Source organism: Aythya fuligula, chromosome 1, assembly GCF_009819795.1.
Source record: "Aythya fuligula isolate bAytFul2 chromosome 1, bAytFul2.pri, whole genome shotgun sequence".
Lineage (NCBI taxonomy): Eukaryota > Metazoa > Chordata > Aves > Anseriformes > Anatidae > Aythya > Aythya fuligula.
This window is the reverse complement of record NC_045559.1, coordinates 11,564,175-11,591,426: the sequence shown is the minus strand read 5'-3', so window position 1 is coordinate 11,591,426 and position 27,252 is coordinate 11,564,175.

Here is a 27,252-nt window from a genome sequence, read left to right as displayed (position 1 = left end):
GGGCACTTTCATAGGTGGGCAGTGGCCCAGGAGGAGTGGACTTTTGCTGCAGATATTTCTTAGGAAGAGTATTCTGCAGGGAAAATACTGTAGTTAGTGTCTGTACAGGATTCTGTGCTTTAAACACAGCAAACAGGTTTCTAGCATATCATTATATCAAAATAAGGTATGTTGTTAGCCATTGTATCAGCCCAGCTCTTCTTCACTTGTGTTCTCTGTAGGTCTCCAGTGGTGCATCATTCTGCCCCTCTGCACTGAATTATTTGAAAGAGATACAGAGCTATGGTGAGAAGCTAACTGCCATCATTTATCTTCCTACATCCATTAGTCTTTTAAATCTGATTTTCTTTCCGCTGTCAGACAGCATGGAGAGCATGCCACAGAGCCACATAATCATGCAACAGCATAATCAACGTGCAAGTTGAGTCATAAAGATTCATTTGGTTTTCAGGTATGAATAACGGAGCAGTAAAAGCCAAATGACTGAACTTAGTGCTTTTTTGGAGCACTTGAGTGGTTTGCTTAATGGATCTTTGCTATAGATCTCAGCTAGCAGTGGCTGTCTGCTGCTTACTAGAGGATCTTCAGCTCAATAGGTAGATAGTTAATTTTGTAGCCTTGGTATTTTGAAATGCTTTGGGGGAAAAAAAATGAAATAAAAATAAAAAAGAAATAATAATAATAATAAAAAAAACATCCTATGTTGCAAAGTGTTTTATCCTAACTCTGTCTCTCTTCCAGATTTGTGATCTTCTTTATGGTAAATGTCTCAAATATCCTTCCATCCCCAGGTATGTCCTCATGGCCATATTCTAGGTTTAAACATTTTATGGGATAAATTAACAGGAGTTCTTCCTCCCTCCCCTCCCCCCCTTTTTTTTTCTTCCAAATTCTTCTTTGTTGTTGATCTGTTTTCTGTGTCACTATATACATGATACATGGCAACAATATTGGGAAGACTAAAGCACGGATGCTAAACAATCTTGGTGATACAATGATTATTTTGGACCACAATTATTAAATGTTTTCTCCAGAGTTTAGAAATATTCATGTTTTCTTTTTCTGTTTTGGGACTCTACTGAAGGATTTGGGGCCTTTTTCAGATTATTTTTAAATGCAGGCTGCCTGAAATGCCTCTGTAGCCTATCTTGGGCTATTAGCTCATGAAACACAGACTTTGGTAAAAGCTGAGTAGATTAATGAAACTGTGAACCAGTGTACGTTTTCTACTTCTTTAGAGGCTTTTTTTTTTTTTTCCCCTCTAGTTATTTATGTACTGTGGCAATAAATGCACTTGCCAAGTAATGCATTTGATTTAGTGTTTTGTTGTTGTTGTTTTTATTATTATTAACAGAGGTAGGTAACAGGAAAGGCAGTGAATGGATCTTGGGGAAGAGGAAGCAGCTGGGCATGCCAGTGGCTGTGGGATTTGTTGTAGCTGAAAAATAAGATTTGAACGTCTCTGTTGTGAATGCTATTTTTAATGCTCTGGAGAGGAAGCAGATGGAAAGAGACTGACGATTCTGTGGAACACAGAAAGAAAACAATGAACCCTTTTAAAGCAATATATAATCCTTACTTGTAAATCTCTCTTCTGTAACGGTCTCACTATGCTGATCATATGGACATACGGGCAGCCTCTGGCTGTCCTCCATGCAACTCCTGAGCTCCTTGCTGCATGTATGATCAAAGAAAGTTTTGGCATGTGTTTTTGAGTACTTGCTAGGTTGCATTTTTAAGTGTTTTGCGCACAACTATCAACTCTATCATGTGGTTTCATAGTCCTGGCAATTATAAAAGTGCAGTTCTCAGTCACCATGGCCCTGCTGATGGAGAAAGGCACCTCTCAATTCTCTGCTGACGGTTTAATGGTGGTAGTCACAGCTGATCCAAGGCAGTGGACTGTGAAATAGAAAACCAAGCTGATTTGAGATGATTTAGAGGACTGCCAAAATCAGCCTGTTTGTAAATCTTTTAGCTTAAAGCAAGCAAACATCCTGAATTGGAGTTGCCTCATTTCCTAGACCGATTACTTGCTCTAACCAAGAATATAAAATCCTTTTGGCTTTGTTTCCATAGATGATTATTTGAGGTGAACTATCTGGAATAGCGTTTCATAGAGACAAGACATGGGTAAGATCCAGATCCACAGCTAATTACTATGTGTAAGAAGTCATTCCACAATGAGAATCACAGCTAGGGTAGCTGGGACATGTGCAGTTCTTTTGGTGACATCATGATTTCCCACTCAAATAGGACTTTCCTGCAGTAAATGAATCTGAGGGGTTAGCCTGGTCTGGATCGGGATAGGAAACCTCTTTAGAGAAGCACACAAACATCAGAGCATTCATCACACTTCATCCCTCAGCATTGCAATTTGGTGTCTTGTGTCTAGGGTATTTTTCTGGAAGAAAGAAATGAAAGTTCTGCTCTGCTAATGGAAACGACATAGGGTGATTATTCTATAACTGAAAACAAAGACTGAAACAGATTTCAATAGAATCTCTCAAAGACCGTTTTCTGGCATATCTAATTCATTATAAGAACTTGCTTGTAAAGTCCGTGGCAGAACAAGTGAATATGAGATAATCTTTCAGCCTTACTCTTTAGGATGTCTTCAAAATTGCACTATTATTCCTCAGTCATTTCTAATGTCTGTTTCTCTGACCTGTAATATAGACAATGTATTTAGTGCTTAATAATTCATATGGCTTGGAATGGTACTGAGCCTTTCTTTGTAGAGGCGTAGAATAGAAAAGTAGTCCAAACATTCCAAGGACACAGATTTGGACTGCTTTGAAAATTACGTATATAACCTTTTTCTCAGAAAATGTATATGCCCATTTAGAAAGCAAGTCCACCTAAACTTTATCTTATGTTAATCTGTTTTATCCTATCGTCCCTGACACAAAAGATAGCTGACTTCAGATTAATTTCTCAGAAATATATTCCATAGCTTCTCTTCACATTTAGGTTCTTCAGTCCACTGGTAAGTTGGTAAACCTTATGCACTCACACTGCTTACAATACGACCTGACAGTAATCCTATTAAAGTAAAACTGAACCTCTTTTCAAGGATTCATAAAAGCTAATACCAAAAGAGTTTGTAGCTGAAACTGAAATTGCCAGACCCATTCCAGCCTGGAATGATTTTATATGCCTTAGAGAAAAACAGAAGAGAACACCCCAAATACACCTTAAATATAGGAAGCAGCTGAGCAAGGCTGTGTCTATGCTATTGTTTATAGGCATCATCACTTTAAATCCTTCCCCCAGGTGCTGTAGATTACCCTGTGACCATACTATCCTCACTTTATGTGTTCCACAGTGGCTTGCCTGCGCTGTACCATGGATCGATGACATCATGAACTGTTGTTTCTTCTGGAAGGTCTCTGATGTTCCCTATGTTCCTAGGTCATTTGTCTATGTGGCTATGTCAGCTAGTGATCAGATTTTTGGGGGGTAAAATCCCTGGTGCTAAGGATGCATTGCCTAAGTTCTGTGTGTTTCAAGGGATTTCTAGCTCTGATCTGCTCTTTTGGATCAAGTGCCCCTTAGCAGCTGGAACATGGTAGGTGCACTCCTGGTTCAGAATTTGTGGGACTTGTCCATGGTGGGAACGGGAAAGTATGACTGGGAAATTTGCTTTGGAAGCACGTTCTTGATCCACAGCAAAACTCTTAATGTAGACACATCTTACACTATCCACTCTAGGTAAGAGGGTGTGCATGCTGCTCAGCCACAGTGTATCGCTGGCACAGCAGCAGGCATCAACCTGCTAAAATTACCTATGCCTGGTAGGCATGCCCATGGTCTGCAATTACCATGCCCAGAGCTCTTACCTCTGCTGAAGGAGCATATGATCTCCTGAGAACTCATTCTGTTTAGAGGAAGGTTTTTTATTCCTTCTAGAGAGGTTTACCATTGTCCTCTGCAGGATTTGGAAATCCTTCACTTGCACTGGTCAGTGAGGGATCAGCTTAAAGTAAAGAGGCTGTAGATCTGTTTGTGGCCTAAGCCTGTGATGGATGCTCACCGTTTAGGTGCTAACAGTTTCTGACTGTCCTATATGATCTGTCCTTTATGTGTAGCCTATATTGACATTTCCTCCTGCCCCAAGCGAGCACAATCAAAGCAAGGCATGCAGTAGGGCTTAGTTCCTGCATTTTGTCCTACCATAAAGGATGTGGGGATGAACTGTTTATGACTGAGGCAGAATGAGGAGTGATGCAGTGGTATTTAAGGACTTCTCTCTATGGCCTTAGCACTCTCAGAGTGAGCAGTCATAAAATATAGAAGATTTAGGATTTCCCAAACCCAAGGGGAACTACCATGGAGACGTGGATTATGGTATTTTGGCATGCCAAAGAGCTATAAACATCTTGAATTGCAGTATCTGCAAATAAATCTGCAATTTCTGCCCTTGTCTTGATTGAAGAAATATACATATATATATATATATATATGTATATATATATTTGGAACTGATTGGGGTGAAGAAAAAGCCAGTGAAATAGTGCATACATCCTGTCAAGAATTTTATGGGGGATAATATGGCAGAACAAAAGCTGTAGACGTGTGAAGAAAATGAAAAGGGCAGGTTTCCTGCTGGAGCTTTCTGAAGTCAAGCCTTGTGAAGCAGGTCTATATGTCTGCTACAGGACATGATTGCACATCCTGAATTTTGCTGTGCTTTCATAACTCCCAATGTGAAACATGCTGTTTAAAATAAAATAAATAAGCTGTGACCCCAATTTTTTTTTTTTTTTTTTTTTAATAAAACACTATTAAAAAAAAAAAAAGAAAAAGAAAAAAAAATACATGATTATATTGCTCTTTTCAGTCTTTGGTGTTTAATTGCTTTACATAAATCCACCATTTTAGTTTAACTTTGTTCTTCAGTAGCAAATAACCAGGTAGACCAATGGGATTTAGCAATTGCACTGTTTTCTTCTGCTCCCTGACAGAAACATTCAAGGGTGTTGCTAAAATATGCATCCTCTTCCTGCAAGGCTGTGAATATGGACTGCAAAAATGCAGCTTTAAGGGAAGTGTAATAAGTAACAGGAAATCACTTCAGCCGTAGTTGTTGACAAGCAGTTGGTAATAATGTCATCTTTCTAAAAGATGGATTAGGTCCCAAGAATGAAGGTAGTCATTTTCTTTGCTCCACAATCCTATACTTGAATGAGATGATTTCCATTTAGCTATTGGGCTGAGCAGTTAGGAATAGGAAGGCAGGGTTGTCTGAGCTTTCTTCTGGGGCAGCTACTGTCATCTTGGAAAAAAAGCATGTGCATTCATATACATTTTTTCCTCAAGTGATAAAACCAATGATGAAACACATACATTTAACGTTGTGTTTCTTTTACCAATACAGCTAATAAAACTGTGCTTTTGCAGGTCCTTATTTTCCCAGTTAGTTTAATAAAATCACCTGATAATATGAGTGACTTGTCAGTATTTGAATTGGGCTGTCAGAATTCTGTGTAAGAATAGCAGAGAGGGAGAGAAGGAGGGAGCAAATTACTCTATTGTCCTGATAAAGGAAATTCAGGGTCTGTTCAATTTGAGGTACTCAGGATCCTGCTTTTTAGAAAACAATGATAATGGTTTTAGCAGTTGAAAACTTTTTCCTTTCAAGTGCCATGACTCAAGCTAAAGGTACTGGTTTCAAGTGAAACTTGTAACCCAGAGACAATTTAAGTGGCTACTTTAGCAGCCAATGATATTTTTTTTATAATAGAAGGATTTGCAATTCTAACCTATATTACAATTTTCAGTGTTTTCTTACTTTTTCTGCTTTCTTGTTTAAGTCTGTTTAAGTATGTCGATGCCTACACACTAGACTCCTAATAGAAGAGATTAAATTTAATCACTAAAGAATCCCATGTTTTTTTCTTGTTTACTTTCCTTTCGACTGAATTATACATATATATATATATATATATATATTTTTTTTTTCTGTCTGAAAAGTGATGTTCATATTTACTTTGACAATAAGTACATCTAAGAGGAGGCAATAAGAGGAGGGATCATCCTCATTGCATTAATAATCTTCAGCCATGTTTTTACATTATGCTTTTCACCTCAGGTATTTTAGCTTAGTGCAAGTATTCCATCAAGATTCATAGGAATGGCATCCTTATATTCTCTATAAATAAACATTACAAGTTTTTTTTTGTTACATAATTAATTTATATTTTCAAAGTGCTTTATTAAAAAAAGTTATTCCCTTTCTATGAGTGAGAAACTGAAGACTGAAAAGTGTCACTAGGCTGACATATCACTGTTAAAATCAGAAAGATTGTCCTGTTTCAATGTATCCTATACCATCCATATAGGTGGTATGTGTACCTACCATACAGGACAAGTCCAGCACCCACAGGCAAAAATAACATGTTAAAATATTAAGCACTGTCACTGTACTACTCTAAAGACAAAAATCTTGTTGATTATTGAAAATTTGCAGACAAAAAGCCAAAACCTGAGGTTCCCTGTATCTGTGTGATTCCCTCCTTAGGATGAGCTATATTTGTCTTTTGTATGTCAGATACTGCAATTCAAGATGTCTGTATCTTGTCGTGTCAAATATGGTCAGATCTCAGTATATGTAATATTATTTCCTTTCTGTCTTGAAAAGTAGTAGACATTGAAGCTCTGTCTTTGTTCTGCCTAGCACAAGGACCCTCACGGTTCCTGCATGTCTGACACCAGCTCTGTTCTTGTTTAATAAGCTACATTGACTCTGTGTTGAAAGTAAATGAAGATTTACTTTTTTAGAAACTGCAGGAATGAGAGAGAGGAAGAATTTTCTAGGGTTACACTGTTTAAGTCTTAGTAGAATAATGAGTGTTCAGGGAGAGCTGCTGTGTGCTGATGGATCTGAGTTGCTATTAATGTAGGGTGCTTTTGGTTAAGTCACCAAGACTGATTTAACATTTGGTATTTAGGATCCAATAATCCCTCACCTCAGCCCCCACGCTTCCCCCCCTCTGAATGTACTCAGCCAAAGAACTGTTAGGTTCAACCTAATCTAGATACAATGAAAGCTGATGTAAATACATGTGCTCTTCACTGCCAGGCATCCTTTCTTCTTCCAGGTAGGCTTGCTTACAATTCTGTCTTGAAAATATTACATTGCCGTTTTCAGATAAGTTCAAGGGGATATTGCATTATTTAGTTATCACAGCTGAAGTCTAGCAAGAATAATTTCCAGCAATATATTTATGTTGCTTGAACAATGCAAGCTGGTACGTCTTCTGAATGTTCCTTCTGTAAAGATAACACTGCCTTGAAAGCAATAAGAAACAGCTTATCTGTTTAGACAAGAATAAAATTTTTTGTTTGTTTGTTTGCTTGTTTTCTATCTCAAGAGCAATAAAACCCCAAAACCTTTTAAAATGTTGCAAAACTTTCAAAAAAGGGATTCTAAATAAACGACCTCAAAACTGCATTAATTGTGATTGAACTCCATGAGCTGTTACATGTTTTAAAGCTGAGTATATTAAATTGCAGGTTTGAGATCTTTTTGATGCTTTTCAGTCTGAGATAGTGCATAGACAGTTCCCTTAACAGCTCAGGGAAACTGCTATGAGCTATAAAGAAAATACCTGACGAGCATCCAAATTTTGTGTGTACTTCCTAAGTTAGCTGTGTATAAACTTGACAGTCTTTTTGGGCTACATTATGTAGCAATAAGGGAGGTGAGAGGATGGATGAGGAAAGAACCTTCCAAGATCTTTCTGAAGTGTATATTTTCTTTTATTTTCTGGAGTTGAAAGTAAAGGTGAAAATAAATAATGATTAAATGATTAAATAATAATATTGATAATATACTAGTTCAGTAGTTGCACCACAAAACAAAGCAAACAAACAAACAAAACAAGACATACAGACACACCCTTGTTCTCCAATAAACAATTTCAAGGCCTGTTTTTATGCCTATTAACATTATTCAGAAGACTTGAATTGACTTTGGTATGCTTTGAATGTAACACTCAAAAACAGTAATTCAGAGGTGATGAAACCTTTTTATTTTTTTTAAGAACTAACTACAGAATCCATGTTTGAAACATTTATGTGACCAGAGACTTAAATATTCCTCACCATTTGATTTGCTTCTGGAAGTGGGGAGAGACAAAGTCATTACAGGAATGATTCCCCTAGTGTTTAAGCTCAATCATCAACAGATTTGGAAATGTGATATAAGTGACCTTTGGAAAACATGAACAACTACTAGAATATGCAAGTTTAAAGACATACCTCAATGTTATAGTAAAGATGGAAATTTCATCAGTAGCCAAGAGACACATTTTCCATTTAAAGTTTAACATTTTAAGGAGGGCAAATTGTCTGTTGGAGTGGAGACAGATTTTATGACTACACTGACTAGTATGTTCTTGCTGGTTTACTTCATTTTACCCATACAGGGTAAGCATATATATATGTTTTTTTTTTTTTTTTTTTTTTTTTTTTTTTTTTTTTTTTAAATCTAAATTTGCAGTTGCTTATGTCTGTAGGTGAGGGGGAAAAAAAAAAAAAAAAAGATTAAGTGCTCTTGAGAGTATTCTAGATCAGACATTCCTGAAAATTGGCATACTTAACAATTTTGACGTTTCAGGCTTTTATAAATGCTTCTACTTTGTACTTTCTCCAATCGATATTTTATTTCACAACAACCACAAATATGTGGCAGAAGCAAGATAGCACAACTTCTGCACCACTCAGTGCAACAAATGATTTTTTTTTTCCTCTTCTCTTATTTTCTGTAATTCTTCATGACAGACTTCCTTTCTGCTCTGAGTACTCTGGACACGTTTAGAACAAAGGGTATTCTAAAACATTCCTCAAGGCAGCAGTGTGGAATATGGAGCTGCTCTCTTTGCTGGGGCTAGAGACATGGCCCTGAAAATTAGTGTAAGAATTACAAGAACCAGATGTTGCCCTGTAGGTCTAAGCACACTGCTCTTCTCAATGCTTCTGGGAAAACACTGGCCATTGCAATAAGCCAAACAAACATTTCCGTGACATAGGTGACATTATAGAAGAAATATTTGCTGCTGTCTTCCTCTATTTTGTGTGTGGGGGGGGGGGGTCTGGTGGACTCATGGATGGGATCCATCCCTCTCTTCACATCTAGGCTGTTTCTTAAATGGAGAGACCCCAACACACAGAGCTGCTGTAACAGGACAACAGGCTGCCTTTGACCCTGCTGGGTCCCCGCTTGGGCATGTCAGGGCTTTGAACATGGAGGTGCTTTGCCAGCACCCAGGGCTGTGGGTCTGCACTGCCCCCTCCTTCTGGGCTCCTCCAAGCTGGACTGGACACAACAGAGAGCCTACTTTCCTGCTGCTCTGTCAGCGGTTCTTACAGCTGATTATCCATAGACAATCCCATTATTGTTAGAATTTGTTATGAATTACAGGAAGCTAGCGTGGCTGCTCTAGATGAATAACAGCATGGACAGCAGCACAATTACCAGGAACAAGCACCAAGGAGACTTTTGGCACAGTACCTTTCCTTGGCAATGTAGAATTGGTTACAGACCACATGTAGAAAATTTGTAGTGTAAAGATTGGAGGTTCCCACCTAGGATGGGAACCCATGCTGAAAGGAAAAGGTCGTTCCACAATCCTAACTAACGCAGGTAGTGAAGGCTAGTGAGTCATTATATTTCTGTTTGGTTTTACCCAGTTTGCTCTCTATTTAAATGCGGCTGTGATGCTGGCATGCTGACCATCCTGGGATGGTGCGTACCACTGTGCAGAATTACTGGTGGATATTGTAGCAAGGGATTAAAACTACAAGTTTTAACTTTATGCTCATTATTGTGGGTCTATGAAATACAAGTTGCTCACTCAGGTAATTTGGTCTGGTTGCATTAAAATAATTGCACATTTATTGGGTCCTGTTGTCTGAGAATTTGGCTGAAAATCCTTTATCATGCTGAGTCTTGCAGTACAATATTGTCCATGTGTTGTCATTTAAAATAACATGCAATGAAAGGGAGACAATGGAGAGGCATTGTCACTGAGTCATGAATAAACAGTCAAAAATAATACAATCTATAGTGGTCTTAATGATTCTTGGTTTCCTGCCTGCCAGAAATCTTTTTTTGGCACATGATTTTCTTGGTTTTGCAGTATCTGTCAGAGCTGGCACTGAAGTGGTTTAAGCATAAAACACTGAAGTGTTACAAGCTCATTTGTAATATCCCTTCACTGCCCTCCCTGTTTTGGGAGAAGGAGCACCAGACCTCTTCCTGTCTTTAAGAAATGATGCTGCAAAATATGACAACTAAAATCTACTGAAAAATGCAGCCTCTCCAAAGACATGGAGGAATTAACACGTTAAAGCATATTGTAAAATTACAATTTAGTGAATTAGTCACAAACACAAGGGGTGGGCATTTTTACAAAACAGCAATGAGTCAGGTTGGCAGAGGCAGACCAGAAAGTGCCCTTTCACACATCTACATGCAGCCAGCGCAGTGGTGGTGCCAGCAGGAGATGCCACCAGCAGCCCAGCTGGGTGATGACCCAGGTGGAGATGTCGCACAAGCCACCGAGGTGTTTGCATTCAACATGCTTCACTTTGCATCAGCACTGCCATAGCAGAGTCCTTTCACCTTGCTCAGCAGGCACATGGTGACACAGCAGCATGCCTGTTTGCTCTGGCAGCACAAGTTCCTTAAAAATTCCCTGAAATTTCTTGCTTTTACCTGAAAACTGCAGGAAATAAAATATATGAATGGGATATACAAACATCCACTCAGGAGTCTGTGCATTAGGAAAGCATATTTTAAAATGTCTTTTTCTCCAGATTTCTAAATGTTAAGGTATAAAAAGTTTCAGTTAGCTTTAAATGTCTTTGGGGAGTCCTCTCTGTCCTAGGGTTTTTATGATTCAGCATGCAATTTTATACAAAAGTGTTCTTGAAGCATTTCAAAAGCTTCCCTGTGAATTATTTCTGGCCTTCTGGTATTTTATGAAGCATCATATTTTGCAATTGAAATATTTTTAGCATGATTTTAACACGTCTGATTTTCCAAAATCAGAGAGAGCCTCTCTTGAAACAGATGGAAAATATGATAAACAGCTGAAGGGGAGGCTGGAAATAAAATGGACAAGTTCCGAGTGATATTCTGATATTCAGTGCTGGACCCCCCTCTTCATCTCCTTTGTACTCAGACTCTTTATGCACAGAAAATTATTTTTTTTTTGGTGGGTGGGTAGGGGTGGGATGGGGAATGGTGACGGAGAAAGGGAGGGATAATGCTTTGGGACTTATGTTTGAGGAATTCATCTTCAGCAGTGGAAGGCAGCAAGAGAAATCTCTCCTGACTTGGTTATTTCATAATTTGGCATTATTATACGTTTCTTTCATCTTCCTCTAAAATATTAACTACTGCTGCCAAAGTGCTTGCAGCATGCTTCTGTGCATGACTTTCTTTGTTTTTTCCCCTACTTACAGCTGCTTTCAGATGTATTTAATGACAGTAACTTGCTGAAATAAACTCACTGAGTTTGTCCAGAAAGAGACAAAAAAGAGCATTCTAAATTTTTTTTTTTTTTTTTTTTTTTTTTTTCTGTGCCCCTGAAACAAGAATTCAGGAGTGAATCTGAGTCTAGGGAGAAATACAGACCAGCCTCCCTCCCTAGTCAGCTGCCGCAGCAGTGAGCTCTTGCATTTACACTAGATCCTTGTCCTGCTTTTTAAATATTATTATTATTTTGAGAAGATAAAAAAAAAAAAAGAAATAAGAAAAAAAGAAGGATTTCTGCCTGTTGTACGCATTTGTTCTTTCAACATCTGTGCTGAGCGTTGTGATCAGTGACAGAGATCTAGGGCCAGGATGCAAGGCACTGCCCACCAGAGGGAGAGCGCTTGGAAGCTTGGAGGAGTTTGCTTTTCAGCTTTTCCCAGAGATGCATTAGGATTAAAATTCAAGCCCCATCGCATCTTTCTCATGGTGTGCAACCTGTTTTTCCTCCCACTGGAGTTGATCAAAGTCCTGACCACGATAATTATTTCCCAGCGATGGAAGTGGGCACAGTGGGACAGTACTCTTGCAACAAAGATTGTAATGCGTGAAGACAGCGATATTTTTGGTTGCTCAGTGACTGCTCTAGTCTGCAGACCCCACCAGAGGCTGGGGCTATCCGTCATGCTATATCACTGCAGACAGCTGGTGCACAGCAGGCACTGACTTTGTTGCTGCAGGCTTTTGTGTTGCTTTAAGATTTTTGTAATTAAATATGGAGCAGCAGTTCAGGATAATACAAACCCAACAGGATTTTTTTTTTAGTACATCAGCATGGTTTCATTGGCTTAATTTATAATAGTTAGCCCACTGGTGTGCTGGGATCCTTGCTGGTCATGCTGGTAGGGATTGGTGCACTGTGCTTGTACACCCATCTGTGTGGAATCTCTTGGGTTTTGCTTTGTGCTTAGACTGCATAACTTTTTCAAGTTGATGGAGCATTTTTTGTTGTATAGTTTCAACGTGCTCTCAGTTCTGTACTTTACAGTATTTCTTGATGTTATGATAATCTGAATAATAATAATAATAATCATCATCAAAGTTGCAGGGTAAATTGCAAGCTGGAGAGGAGTGATTTAGTGACTAAAGCCTGGATGGGGAGTTATGAGTTGAGGGCTGCCTTCTGTGATCTCAGTCCTTAGGACTGATTTGCTCCATACAGAGTTAAAGATTTCATGATGTGTGCCTTAGATGCTCCTGCCAGTTTGAACAGGTGTGGCTGAAATTTGCACTAAAAATACCTTCTGTTTTCTCTCCTCTACTTCAGAAGTGGTTTCATTTTAGTGAGTATGTAAATGTATATCCAAGAAACAGCTATGAAACAAAATTGTCTAATATTTGTTGCTGTGGTTGGGTCAAGGATTCTTACTGGCATAATCATAGAAATTTGTGGGATGAGTAAAAACCATGGTGATCACAAGATTGAGCTTTGCATAAGTCTGATCTGTTTAACACATAGTATTTTCATCTGCAGGTCTTTATATATATATAGAGAGAGAGACCATATATACATACATATATATATATGTTTTAATCAGGTACAGGATAAAATTTGTCCTAAGGATTTTCAGACTTCATTTACTTTGAAGTATTTATTTATTGTCTTAAGCAGGGGAGGAAGGGCTGTGGAGAGAGGCATTTGGTCTGTTCTACATTTTGCGGTTAGTTACACTATTTTTCAAAATTATTATCAGAAGGTTTAAGACTGTTGACTATTCTTATACCTAGCCCATATTTCATCACCCATGCTATGCTGCTCTCCTTACTGTGGCAAAGCATGAAGGAGTTTGAGCACTATGTAAGTCTCTCTTGCCAAGGCTCCCCCTCTCTCCTTATCATCACTTATCCCATATTGCAACAGTCAGCCACTGTCAGGAAAAGACCTAAGTTACATGCAGGAATTTGTGTCGCAGGGCCGAATTCACATCTGCTGTAAGTTTGATGACATCAGGAATGAATTGAAAGGCAGTGTTTTCTATACTCCTCCAGCCGGGGTCACATAGCTGCACAGAGCCCGTCTGTCCATATGGTTTTAACTTTGCTCACAAGACAGGCACATGACAGAGCCAGTATTGCAGCTAAGCATAACGGTGAAAATGCTGGATGGTTCCCATTAGTAGCTGGGGTTACACCACCATGCAGGGTATGTGACTGAGATCTGTGTCCTTGCTTTTTCAGTGCTGAGCACTTTGGTGAGGACCAGCCACCTCTCTTCTTGCTGGAGCACTCTTCTCCCACTCTGCCTGGAGCTGGGTCCAGAGGGAGAGCAGACCACCGGACCCATGTTCCCCTAGTCTGCTTGGATTGTAAGGAAGATAAACAGGTTCAGGATGATCTGCCAATTTATTAGAGTGGCATCTTGATTAACATCTGTGGGTCTCATTGTAAGTTCTCAATATCCTGGTTTTATGCTGTAATAGTTTATAAGATAGGCTAGAGAGGTGGGAATAAAGGTTAAGACCATGAGCGTGTCCAACCACGACATGACGTAGATAGATACTAGTGAGAAGTCTAAAACCAACCTGTCACACAGTGAAAGGATTTGGACTTTTACACATGGTTTTAATGGATCAAGGAGTCCTCTTTTGTGTTATTTTTTTTTCCCCTGTATCTGCAGCTTTTAAAGAAATAAGTAGGAACCTTGACACTCTTAAATATTTATTATTATTATTATTATTATTATTATTATTATTATTATTATTATTATTATTATTATTTATTATTTTCACAGAATCACAGACTAGCTGAGGCTGGCAGAGCCCTCTGGAGGCCATCTGGTCCAACCCCTGCTCAAACAGTGCCACCCAGAGCCCTTTTGCCAAAAACATGCCCCTGGGGCTTTTGAAGATGTCCAAGGAGGGAGACTCCACAACCTCTCTGGGCAACTTGTTCATAGGTTGTTGCTATTAGCCACTACACAAATGAACCTAATTTCTCTCTGACACTACCCAATGAGCTTTCCCTCAGTAAAAGGGCAATAAAAGCAAGTAGCTTCTCTCCTAAACCTCCATCACAGGTTATGCCTGGGGGCTAAAAACATCTAGCACTATGTTTCTTGCTTCATATATCTTTACTTTCTTCCTAATAAACCCAAGGTACTGGGTGCTTCCACTTCATAATGAAATAAGTAGAGGAATGGGCTTTTGAATCATAGCCTGGTTTCAATTTGAACGGAATTGTAACGAGACTATAAAAAGGAGTGCGGTGTATGTAATGCACATGAGGCTTTTTCTAGAAGTGAGACATTGTTACTAAAGCCTGCTTATGTCATTTTCATTTTTCTGAATACATTATGAAAGGATACCATTCTCATGACATGGTGTCTGGTGGCCTTTATGGTACTTTACTGAGTGATTACTCTATGGCTGCTCTTCAGGCCCCCAGATTATATAGCTTCCCATATTCTAAGTGTGATTAAGATTACTTTCTTCATTGCAAAAAATATACTGGATATGTAGAAGATGCATCCTGTCTTAACCTCTGAATGAGCCATGACTGTATTTTGACATGCTCAACCTGTCAATTTGTATAAGACTTTGGTCTGCTGCTTTGTGCAGCAGTTCCTTATCCAGTTTGTTACAGTCATTATAAGATGATTGATGTGCCTCTTTTGGAAGACCTGACTTTCAGATTTTATTTCTTTATTTTATTTTTTTTCCCTTTTCATTCATTCATTTATTTATTTATTTATTTTACACTTTCTTGCCATTAAAAAATTATTTGCAAATTTAAGTCATTCAGTTGTTTTTCACTATGGAAAAAATGAATAATACATGGTTAATCTTTGAAACTAATTTATCATGATAGCCTTTAGAAGAAAGAAATATTGAAGAAATGTTTGAATGCTCATAAAAACAGATTTTAGATGACAGCAACCTTCCTGCTAGCTGCAGAGATATTTTTCCTTCAGAAGATGTTCTGCAATTGTAAAGGTGTATAATTTCAGAGGATGTCACAGTTGTCATGGCAATTGCATTAATATTGCATGGGCATAAAGCATGCAATAACATCATGTCTATGCCTCCTGCCCCCAGGCTACCACAAGTTATTAATTTTTTTCCTTTAAAAATGTGTTAAATTTTCCCTACAAGCAATTGCCTATTACACATATCAACCAAAGTATATTTTTAATCGTTCACTCTTAATTTGCATAGATAACTTGTCAGTCTATCTGCAGAAGGAAGGGACTTGTAAAAACTTTTTAAAACTTAAACAACCAATTTTCTTGCATTGTTCCACAAACAGTGTGAGGAGTAGTGGATGTGATAAAAGCTGTAATAAAGATTTAGGACATAATTATTCTCCCCATTATCTGCTACATTCATGTCTTTCACCTCTTATATTTTCCTTGTTGTTCTGTCTCAGGTTGAGATTCGAGCCTCTTTAAATCAATGAAATGTTGGCTACAGGTAATCAGGACTTTATCTCCATGTTATCTTTAAGTATACATTAAAAAAAGCCACAGGATAACAAAAATAATAGTATGAAAAACCACAGAAATTCTCAGCAGTTCAGACTATGTTGTTATTGCCTGTGTTTTGCCAGCTGTGCTGGAGCTGAGGAAAGTTGAGGTCTGTGGGTTGGAAATACCTGGATCTGTGGGGTACCTGGACCTCACTTTCTTTTCAGTTGACTTCAGTGGTCTTTAGAAGGATGCATAAGGATGTAAGAGGTGTTATCCTTTCTGCTTCCTGCATATATGATGTCTCATGGAAAGTGGAAAACTCTGTATTAACAGCTGGTCCCAAAAAGCATACAGCTCTCATGTGTACACCTGCACTGCCTGCAGAGGGATGAGCCCAGCCTTGTCATGTTTTGATAAAACCAGCCTTGGAGTTGCAGCTGCATCAGTGTTCAGCTCTCTGCTTGTTGAGCTCTGCTTGAGTGAGTGCCCAACATCCTGCCCCACTGTCTGCGCTGGCTGTCTTTGAGTTGGATGTTCATTTTAGGACTTCAAAGCCCTAAATAAAGTCTGTCAAAAAAGTATCTGTCTACGTTTGTTAAGTGCTTCAAGCAGATTCATCTCTCTCCTGTTTCCATATGGTAACTACTCTGTCACCTCCGGTGACTGTAGCAGTGTTATAGAGTAGAGGCACAGACACTTTTTGAAAATACATTTATGTTTTTCATAGGGGAAGTCCTTTGTCTGTCCTCCTTGGTGGAAAAAAATCCCTCAACCAAGTTTCATGCCTGTGTCATGGTCAATGCGATACAGTCAGCATCTCAGAGGGTTTTATCAGACATGTCTCTTCAAAATTCATAAATGTAAGGCTATTTTTCAGCATATAGCAAGCTTTGTCCCCCTGAAATATACGCATGAGCTCCTTTGCATTTTTGACTTGAGGCCTGGTTACTTTCCTCACATTTTTAGTCCCACTGGTAGGGAAGTGAGTATTGCTGGCTGGCCACTACCACCCAAAGTCTTGAATTGCTTGAACTTTCTTCCTCTTTCCCCTGTACAGGCTGTGGTTTGCTATCCTTAAGTCTCTGTTTGTCTTTGACTCATTGAGGAGTTAGCAGCTGTCTGCTGACTGTCATTTTATAGTACATTACGTTTGTACCTTATGGTACATGTAGAGCTCGTCTAGAGTTTTGGATAGGTGGCTATTTGTTCAATAAAGTCATGAATACTTCAATTAGAGCTGCATCTGTAATGCATTAGATAATAAACAACAGGAGACTGTAAACAATTAACTCCTACGAACTCTGTAATAACAGTCTTAGGGGGATGGCATATTTCTTCAGTCTGTGTGGAGCACTGCATCCAAAGCACACCATTAGAGACCTAGGAGGGCCCATCAGCAGAGCTGCCACATGCACTAAATCAGAGGCAAAAAAACTGCTCAGCTAGGACTGTAGTACTCAGGAACGTGCACAAGCTGTGCTCCAGATCATTTCCTCAGGATTAAAATTCAGCCTTACAGGCTTCTTTTTCAGCACCTGAAACATTTCAGCCACTTTGATTTTCTGATCTCTTTCATCTTAAAGTAAATCAAGTTTATTTTCCAGCACTTGCTTATGATTTGCAATTAATAGGTGGAGAAGGGCCAATAACTCATTTGATGGAGAAGATCTGTTCTGCTGAGGTGTTTGTGAGGAAATGAAAAGCATGAACCACAATAAATTTGCATATTAGAGAAGTATTAAATATTCTGTTGTAAAATAAGATTCTTTGTGATATATACACACACATATATACACATATACATATATATATATATTATTTTTTTTCTTGAGAGCTTTATATTTTGTATTTCTAGGATGAAAATAGAGATCCACTAAGTTTAGCCAAGAGTTTTTGATTGGTGATACTATAAAACAAAAGGAACTAATAGGCCAACTGCACTGATTTCAGTGACATTACCGCAGATTTACACAGGGCTATGGGGTTTTTGATATTAAAACCCCTTTAACCAAATCTTTTAAGAAATTTCAGGCACTATTAGAGGTGGAAAACATCAGAAATTAGAAGATTCGGGTGTCCCTAGAAGAGACACCATTCTGCTATGCAGAATTATGCCTAGCTGGTATCTTCCATAGGGACTGACAGCCTTGAAATGAAACAAGAAGCATCATTGCTACCACTGTGGTATGGACCAGGAGAGCTTTCACACTGTACAGCCAAGATATATTGAGAACTTCAATGCAAATGCTGCTCCCAAGCACATTTCCTGGAAGGCCTCAGGGCAACCACAGCCCTTTACTTCATTCTTGATTCCTCTCGATATTTCTTGCTACTGAATGACAGACACAAACTGCAGCAAGGACTAAGCCTGAGGGCTGCTGGAAATTCAGCCTTGCCATCCAAACAGTCCTTTCTTGCACAGCATGGACAGAGGTCGCATAAATCTGCACTTAAATAAATATGAAAGTGCTGCTGTTTTGAAAGTGTGGTTTATTTCTGTTCAACATAGTTCAGTACTGTTCATGTTTAATATTAAAAAATAAAAATCTCCTAGATGCTGTCAGGTATTCTTCACTCTGGGAGGACAATAACCTTCAAGGTTAACTATTCTCAGCTGTACTCTTGGTGGCTTTTATTCCTGCTACCATCTCTGTAAATACTACAAGTTTGTATAAAAAATAACCATCTAATAAATATCAAGCATATTCAGCAGAGACTACCCCATCATTTGAAAAATGAGGCAGCCACTGGATGTGGCCAGTCTCTGTATGTTAAATGGGCAGCTGACAGAAAATCCTGTCCCTTGTCATTCTTGTGATTGGTGAGTCCAAGGTCCAATTTGATTTCCCTGTGATCAATAGGAAACACCTTACTCACTGTCAACAGATTTAAAAGCCTTGGCTATGATTACTTTACGCTATTCTACAGCTAAAGCCTATCTGTCCTAAACTTCCTGATCTTTCTGTGGAGTCCTTACTTGGTATGTTATCCATCTACATAACTGCCTCAAAATGCATCTCTCCGGTTATTTGGTTGGTGAAGGGTTAACATTGCTTTGGTTCATTCCCATGAAACCAGTATTTCCATTACAGGAGTTAGTGGCATGTGGTGCCTCTGCCTATGGACGCTTAAGTAGCAGGGTCATGGAAACGTCAAACGTGGGTGAAGTTTAAAATGAAAATAAAGACAGAAACATATACGAGTGTATTTACTTTTCCTTCTGTATAGTTGAAGTACAGTTGGAAAGGGACTTTTTCCTCTTTCTCATTGTATAACTGTAAACTAATGAAAAATCTGCAACAAATTCCTGACCCTGCAGTGCATATATGAATAAATTGATTTAATTTCCTCAGAGGATCCGTAGGCTCAGTGTTATCTGCTGGGACAGCACTGCAGCAGGAGGTGACTCTGTATGATGATATATGTAGAATTAGATTTTTTTTTAACCTGCTATTTTATTGCTTATTATTTTGAATAGTGTTTCCCAAACTAAAACTCTGGATCAAGGCAGTCTGCAGAGTTATTAGAGCTGCTGCTTGTCCACAACCTGGACTGTATGATGGTGGATTACACCTCGTGATTTTCATTCTTGTGCCCCATGATTTGGTGCAAGGTCTGTCACCCTTTGTACATTCTCCTGACTTTGAATGGGTTTTGCCCTGGGCCTGGCTGCTACAATACTTATTACTCTTCCCAGGGAGATGAGACACATCATCAAACTAGTCACAGCATGAAAACCTCACTCGTACATGCTTGCTTTGGCTCTGAGAGCAGCTTGTGGATAGGGTCAAAGTCCTCAAGTAATGGTTGAGTGAGCTGAGATGATAGGAGGATGCACATATTTTCCTTCTCAGTCCTACACTGATAGCCTGTTTGCAAGTAAAACCATGTGAAATCCCTCCCACAAAGTGTTTTCCAAGATAGCAGTTGGGATGCCTGCTGTTCAAAGGGTGCTTGCAACGCAGACCTCTGGGAGAGGTGGGGTAGCTGAGTCTTGGTGAGAGGCACTATGCTAGAAGTGAACAGAGGAAGCAATGTTCAGCTTTGCGCTCCAGCCAGCAGTAATCTCTTTCCCTGCTGAATACTGCATTTTTTCCTTTATAAAAACATTAATCTGCAGGGTACTGGGACACGGTCAGATCCTGCCAAGAACAAATTGTTAAGTAGTTGCTGTGCTCGTTACTTCTTAAAGCTGTAACTGTTGGTCTTCATTTTGCAAAATAAGTATCATGGGGCAAATATGCATTGGCTGTGACATTATAGCTATTTCCCAGAAGAATTAATTCTAAACTGAGGGACTTAGAAACAAATAATTCTTAGAAGGCTGTGTTTGTTTGTTCAGCAGCTGTTGTTTATATATGAGACAGAGGAAATTTAGTTAAAATTGCATGATATGCCCTTACATTTAAAAACATGACCTGCTTTAAGGTTTCTATTTTCATTTGGCTTTAGATCATGCTACAAAGCATCTAAACTAGAATTTCTATCTGACAAAGAGCAATTCATGCGAATTGACCCTCTGAGGTGTCAGACTCAGCCTGTGCCTTCCAGAGACAGCCCAGCAGCAACTCCCCTGCTCAGACCCAACCCTGTGCCTTCTCCATGTCCTCCGATTGCTATACTCAGCACTTTAAATTCCCATCTCTGGGATTCTGTGGCTACCCAGACTTCCTAAAGCACAACAAGGGGTAGAGAATATTTCAAACAGGACTGTGCACAAACTGATCATCTTACGTAGAGGCACTTTTTGGAAATGCTGAAAAAGAAAGTGCCAAATTTTTGTCAAAGGTATTTGCAGAAAGTTTTTTTTTTTTTTTTTTTTTTTTTTTTTTTTTTTTTTTCCTAGGGGTCAGATCTAAAAACCATCACATGGACAAACAGCTTCACTCAATTCAATTGCCCACTTTCACAATTAAGAACCTACAGTAGCACAATAGGTTTCAGTAAGAATTATGGCAATACTGAATCCGATGAGATAATGAAATATATGATAATTTTACAAAGGAGAAATCTAGAAATATGCACTTTGCACCAGTCTGAGGTTTAGCAGAATAAGTAAGAGTTATGGTCTTCTGTATCAAGATCACTTTTTCCTTGAACTTTACTGGCATTTTTATGCTTTGTCACAAACTAAAAATGGAAATACTGTCAAATACTATATCATCTAATCAGACAGCTTCATTTTTTCCCCTTGTGTGGTTACTTATTAAAGCTGTTGCCATTCACTGTAATGGAAGTTGTGTCAGACTGCTTGTATTCCCCAGTTGCTCACAATTTGTGAATGTGCATGTCTGTCTTCTTGTAATGACAAATAATGCTGTTGTGCTGGTGATGGATTTTGCAGTCATTTCAGCAGTATTTTTGCAGTAATTTTTAAGTGTAAGGCTGACACAGAAGAGAAGATCACAGGAAACCTAGTCCAAAGTCCTAACCTTGCCTACAAGACTTTCACCCCTTTCATGTGAACTTTCCAGTAATTCTAGTGCACTGATAAAATGCTGGGTTTGATGACAAATGAGTTAATAAATCCTTTCCTTAGGCTTTTAGTTGGCTTCCACAAGAGAGAAATCTTTAATTTAATATGTCATTGACCACTCTCAGGTATGAGGTTAGCCCCACAAATCTTTTTGCTCTGTCACCTCTTGGTAGGTTATTAAATTGGTGCTGTCTACAAATTTATTTGGTCATAAATAGTTTGGTAATTATTAAGAAACTCCTTTCACCCTATGTGCCCTCTTCAGGCAGTTACTGGGAAGCAGAATAGAAATGGATAATTTATTTTTAATGGTAATTCAAAAGTGCTTGTGAATAAATGGAATATAAAAGAAATGGCTATGTTCAATATCTGAATTTTGCTTTAAGTATAAATGAAACAGAAAGCAAGCTTTCTGGACTAGACATTATTGAATCTTTAGTTTTTCTTCTTCACCTCTTTTCACCTCTTTTCTTTTTATTTTTAGAATTTTTTTATTTTAAAAAATCTATTATATTTATGTTCCCAAATAACCTGATGAAAGATTTTATAGGTAGCCTACACTGATTTTGCACTGGTCCTGCTTCCTTTAAACTGAATTTAAAATAAATAAACTAAAAGTTTATTTAAAGTTTTATTTAAAAATAATAAACTAAATGTAGACCTAAATGCTGTCAAAATATGTTTGCCTACAGAAAACCTGTTCAACTTCCAATATTTACAATCAACTAGCAGCTCTGCCCTTGAGCTATTCACTGTCATACAGTAAATAAGGATGGCATTTCTGCTTTTCTTTCTTGAAATATTGGTGGTGCCACTGAACACTGAGCACACTGAGGTCCTGTGGCTTGACTCTGCATGAGGACCTAAAAGTTTCTGGTGTGGTTGGAAGGAAAACGGGGTATCTAAGCTGGAGGCAGGATGGGGCATCGATATGTGGTGTGCACATATTCACATCATTAACACAATGCTGGGATGGAGCTCACATACTGCTCTTAAGAACAGATGCTGCACTGCAGGATGTGTTGCATTTACATTACAGTGTACTTGTGTCCTGCTTGAGGAAAGTAATCATCCTCTAATAATAAACAGAAGTCATCCTGTTTTCATTATTTTATTTTATTTTATTTTATTTTATTTTATTTTATTTTATTTATTCTTTTTCGGGTGGAAGTCACATTTTTAGTGTTGATAGGCAAAGACCATACACATGGTTGTAGCAGGGATATAATCAAGGACATTAGGTAGCTCACAAGCAGCAAACAAGTATCACCAGAAGCATGGTAAAGCATAGAACAGATCACAGTATATTGATTTCAAAATAAGGTACCTACAGTGAACAGAAACAAAAGGGGTGAAACAGTGCACCAGAGCGCAGCAGTTATTTACTGACTGAACTAATATGTGTTCTCACTAACTTCTGGAACTTGTTTCATGATGTGAGTATCAGCACATCTGTTATTGATCATTCAGTAATGACCTCAAAGATATTAGGGAGTTGTTAGATTGTTAGTTTTCATGTTTTCCACCCCCCAACCTTTTATACAGTATAGTTTCAAAATGCAGCACTCCTGCCCCATTGATTTCAGAAAGGTAAAAGCTGACTCTTTATTTATAATGTCTGTCAGTGCTATAGGAAATTTTTACACAGAACAGTCATGGCTTCAGGGTCTTGTATCATTATATTCGCTCAATATATTTTCATATTATTCATAATTACCATCTAAATGTCTTTTAAGACATGTCCACCGCCTTGACTGTTGGTGAAGATGTATCATGGAGTATCACAGAGACAAAGCAAATAAATCTGAGTGTACCATTTGCAGATTCTTGCCCTTTTATTTCTCCCATGCTGCTAAAAAATATAAGCATGTTAACTAGAAGGGACAAATGATGCATTAACTAAAAGGGACAAATTGTGCAATAACCAAATCATAACACTGCTCATCCTACATATGACGAGGCACTTAGTATATGTAGCAGGAACAGATTTCTGGATTTAGTACACTTCCAATTTTTTCTGCAGCAGTGGCTGTCTAGCTGAACACCTCCTTCCCTCAGGATGGGGAGTGACACCAGGTGAAAATTCTGGCTGGGGTAAACACCCCCTGACTCTGAAAGAATGAAGCTGCTCAGTTATTCTCTGCTTAATGTTAGTGCTTCATGACAACTTCTTGTTCCACAGTTGAAAAGGGACTACATTTTAGACCTTTAGATTAATTATAGTTTGCTTCCATGTAGGGATTCCTATATGGGAAATGGTTGCTTGTGACCTTCCTTTCAGTAGTGGAGCTGACTAATTTTGAAATCCCATGAGGCCCATAATTATTCGCCTTGGTAAACAGAAGATCCCAATACCAACAGATGTCACAGTTTTCATTGTGCTTCAGCTATTTTTCCTTTTTTTAGATAGTCTTGGAAAAATTAACCAGTGCATATGAACCAAGTTCTGAGTCAAAAGAAATAATGTAATGAGATTGATATCTGCAGGTAGAAGCTAGAATAGGACTTGGACTCTTTTAACATTTACAAATTTCATTAATTTTGAATAAGAAAAATATTTCATACTTTAGAAATATGAAAATTTCATAAGTGAAAATTTCAAAGAAATGTCTATCTCTTCTTTACAAAATCTCTAGACCTTCACTATGCAGGTAAGGTGTAACAGGAGTAAATAATTGATGCAAGTGGTATAAAAACAACAGGGTAGGAACAATTAATACTTGGGAATACTTGTCAGGGTGATATGTCTATATCCACAAAAATGAGACATGCGATTCAATAACCAATGTTTTAGTAGATGTACACTGTTAAAGACCTATGAATCTATGGAGTACACCTGGAGTATTATTTTTAGTTAAGGATATATAGTTGTTGAAGTATGATACTCAAGCTCATACTTAGATTCTGTATTGGCACATCCTTCTGGTCCTGCTTACAGAAAAGGAAGAACTTCAATAGTGATAATCACAAAATCATAGACTCCCAACATCCCAAGTTGGAAGGGAGCCACAAGGATCATTGACTCCAACTCCTTGGTCCACAAGTCCAAAATCAGGCCATGTGTCTGAGAGTGTTGTTCAAATGCTCCTTGAATTCCGGCAGCTCAGTGCTGTGCCCACTGCCCTGGGGAGCCAGTCCCAGTGCCTGACCACCCTCTGGGTGCAGAACCTTTCCCTAACCCACAGCCTGACCCTCCCCTTTCCTAGCTCCATGCCATTCCCATGGGTCCCGTTGCTTTCCCCAGAGAGCTTAGCTCAGCACCTCCAAGTGGGATAGTATTTTTGTGGAAGCCTAAATTCTCCTTCTCCATTCCTCCACTGCTCTCACCACATACACTAGTGTTTCTCCTGTGTCTATCCCAAGCAGGCCTTCTGCATGGTACCAAATTGCCACTTGTGTATTTACACAGTTACTAGGGTTATACTAATGCAAACCTGCAAACATATTCTTTCAACCAAGATATTTGTCACAGAAGAGAACAGAGATACTATTGTTGGTATCCAAACAGAGAAATATATCCCATTAAGTTATGCTTTGTTGATAGGTTACCTTAATATTTCTGAGATGCAAATGTCTCTTGGTAAGTCATTTTGTACCTGTTGCAATAACTGAGTAGATATTTCCTTGAAAGGGATGGTAAAATGCAGAAATATGACAAGCGGTGCTAGGGATAGATGATTTTCAGTGTGCTACTTGTACTTATTTGGACTTGCCCTAAACTCTAAAATTTGGAAATCAGCTTGCATTTCCCAAATTTTTAGCCAGATCAGTCCTGGTCATAACAATAAATAAACAACCCTCTGTTGATTTTTTTTTTCCATTAATAAAATGGTTTAAAGGTGGAGTGTAGCTGGATAACTGCATAACCCCAGAGTGAGTTCCTTGGTCATCATATGAATTTCTCTGCTTTGAATTTTATCTCATATTCTGAAATAGTTAGTCTTAGTGTTTCAGTCCATCATGATCACAAAATTGTACATTGCACCCTGTGAAGGCTCATCTGAAATCTAACAGCATATGTGTTTGTAATCCGCCTTCAGTTAGAACTGTTGAAATGGACACCCAGCCTTTCCAAAGTGCTGAGTGTACTTTATGGACATGAAATTGAGATGTAGTTGGTATGTGGAGGCTACAAATAAAACTAAAAAATAAAATAATTCAAATTTCCTATGTATTATGCATTGTTCTCTACATCTACCTTAATAATGAATGGATATTTTCTTTGTAGTTTTAAGTGTCACATTACACCATAACAATACAGTGATGGATTCATATAGCTATGGGATCTGGAGTGTTCTCTAAATATATATTTTTGTTTGGTTCATGTACGACCCGTTAGTACAGTGTCTAATTACACTGTGGCCTGGAGAATATACAGATGGAATATCCCAGTACAATTCAATAGAGATGTGAAGATTTTCCTCCACTCATTTAATAATAAAATTAGATGTTACATGTAGTTTTCCTTAATTATATAAGCATCTCAATTAAAAACAGTGATCCTAATGAATTGCTGAAGATTCTCAGAATACCTCTAACAAAGTAAGCAAACAATCCAAAAGAGATTTGCAGCTCTCTACTCTGCCTGTTGAACCCAACCTACACTGCACAGAAGCCGTTTGATGGCTGCCATCCACCTTCTGCTATTGCTTCTCAAAGAAATTTGAGGTACAAAATTTATTTAACTGAAGTTTATCACTTATTCAAGATCTATTACAAGTAGCTCTGGAGGAAGGATGAGTACCTGGGACCTAAGACACAAAATGTTGAGAATTTTTACATTGATTCCCAGCATTCACAGAGGCACGTACTTAGAAATTACTGGAATATTCTTATCACCCCCTGCTCCCCTTCCCCCCCCCCCTTATTTTTTTTGACAGTTTAAGACAGTTCTGATGCAGCCCAGTAATGGAACTCTTTTCTTCACTCTTTCATCTCTTTCATCCCATTCTCCTCAATTAGTGTTCGTATTTTTTTCTCCTTTTTATTTGTTTTCCCACTTTTTCCCATCTTCTTGTTTCTTTCATTCCCCCTCCCCACCCCGCTTCATGCCCAGCAGACCATGCCTCAGCAGACCATGTATAACAGTGAATGATACATGTATATTATTCACAACTGGTTCTGTAGAATTAAGAACCTCAATTTCCTCAGAAAGCTGGGAAAACCATAGCATTAAACAAACTTCTGTAGGAGGAAGACAGATTTAGCAAAATTAAGGAAATGTTAAGTATCCCCCTTAGGACTGTAAATCTTGTTCTTAGTGTTAGCAAGTATTAAAAAACAGGGCAGTTAACAATAGCTTTGCTGGTGAGGATTAAGACTATGGGTTTATGGTTTTGACTTGTTTTTCTAAGTAGTCATTATTGTGTGATAATTCAGTTTGTATGATGTACTTTCCCCTCCTCCCCCCCCCCCCCCATCCTTTCTTTTTAATCTTCTTGGTTAACTGACCAGGATCTCCAGGTTTTAACCAAATTCAGTAGAAATATGGGTGTCTCATGTGTTTTCACAAGTTTCATAAAAATAACTATCTGAGTACAGAAAAAAATCAGAATTTAAAGACTTTCAAGTTTACACTTTTTATAAAAGTCACTTTTAATCTGTTGTCTGACTCGGTCAACAAGGAGGCACAGCTATACAGGATATTAAGCATCATTAATTCTGCTGTTCATGGAGCTTTTTACTTTTTTAATGATGCCATTAATTTTGTTGCATTTGTGTCTCACCAGCAAATTGGTGATTAATATAAAGCTCCTACTGACTGGAGAGAAGTTTTTTAAACTTGTAATGGCAGTGAAGTTACTGCCTTGATGCAAAGTTACATTG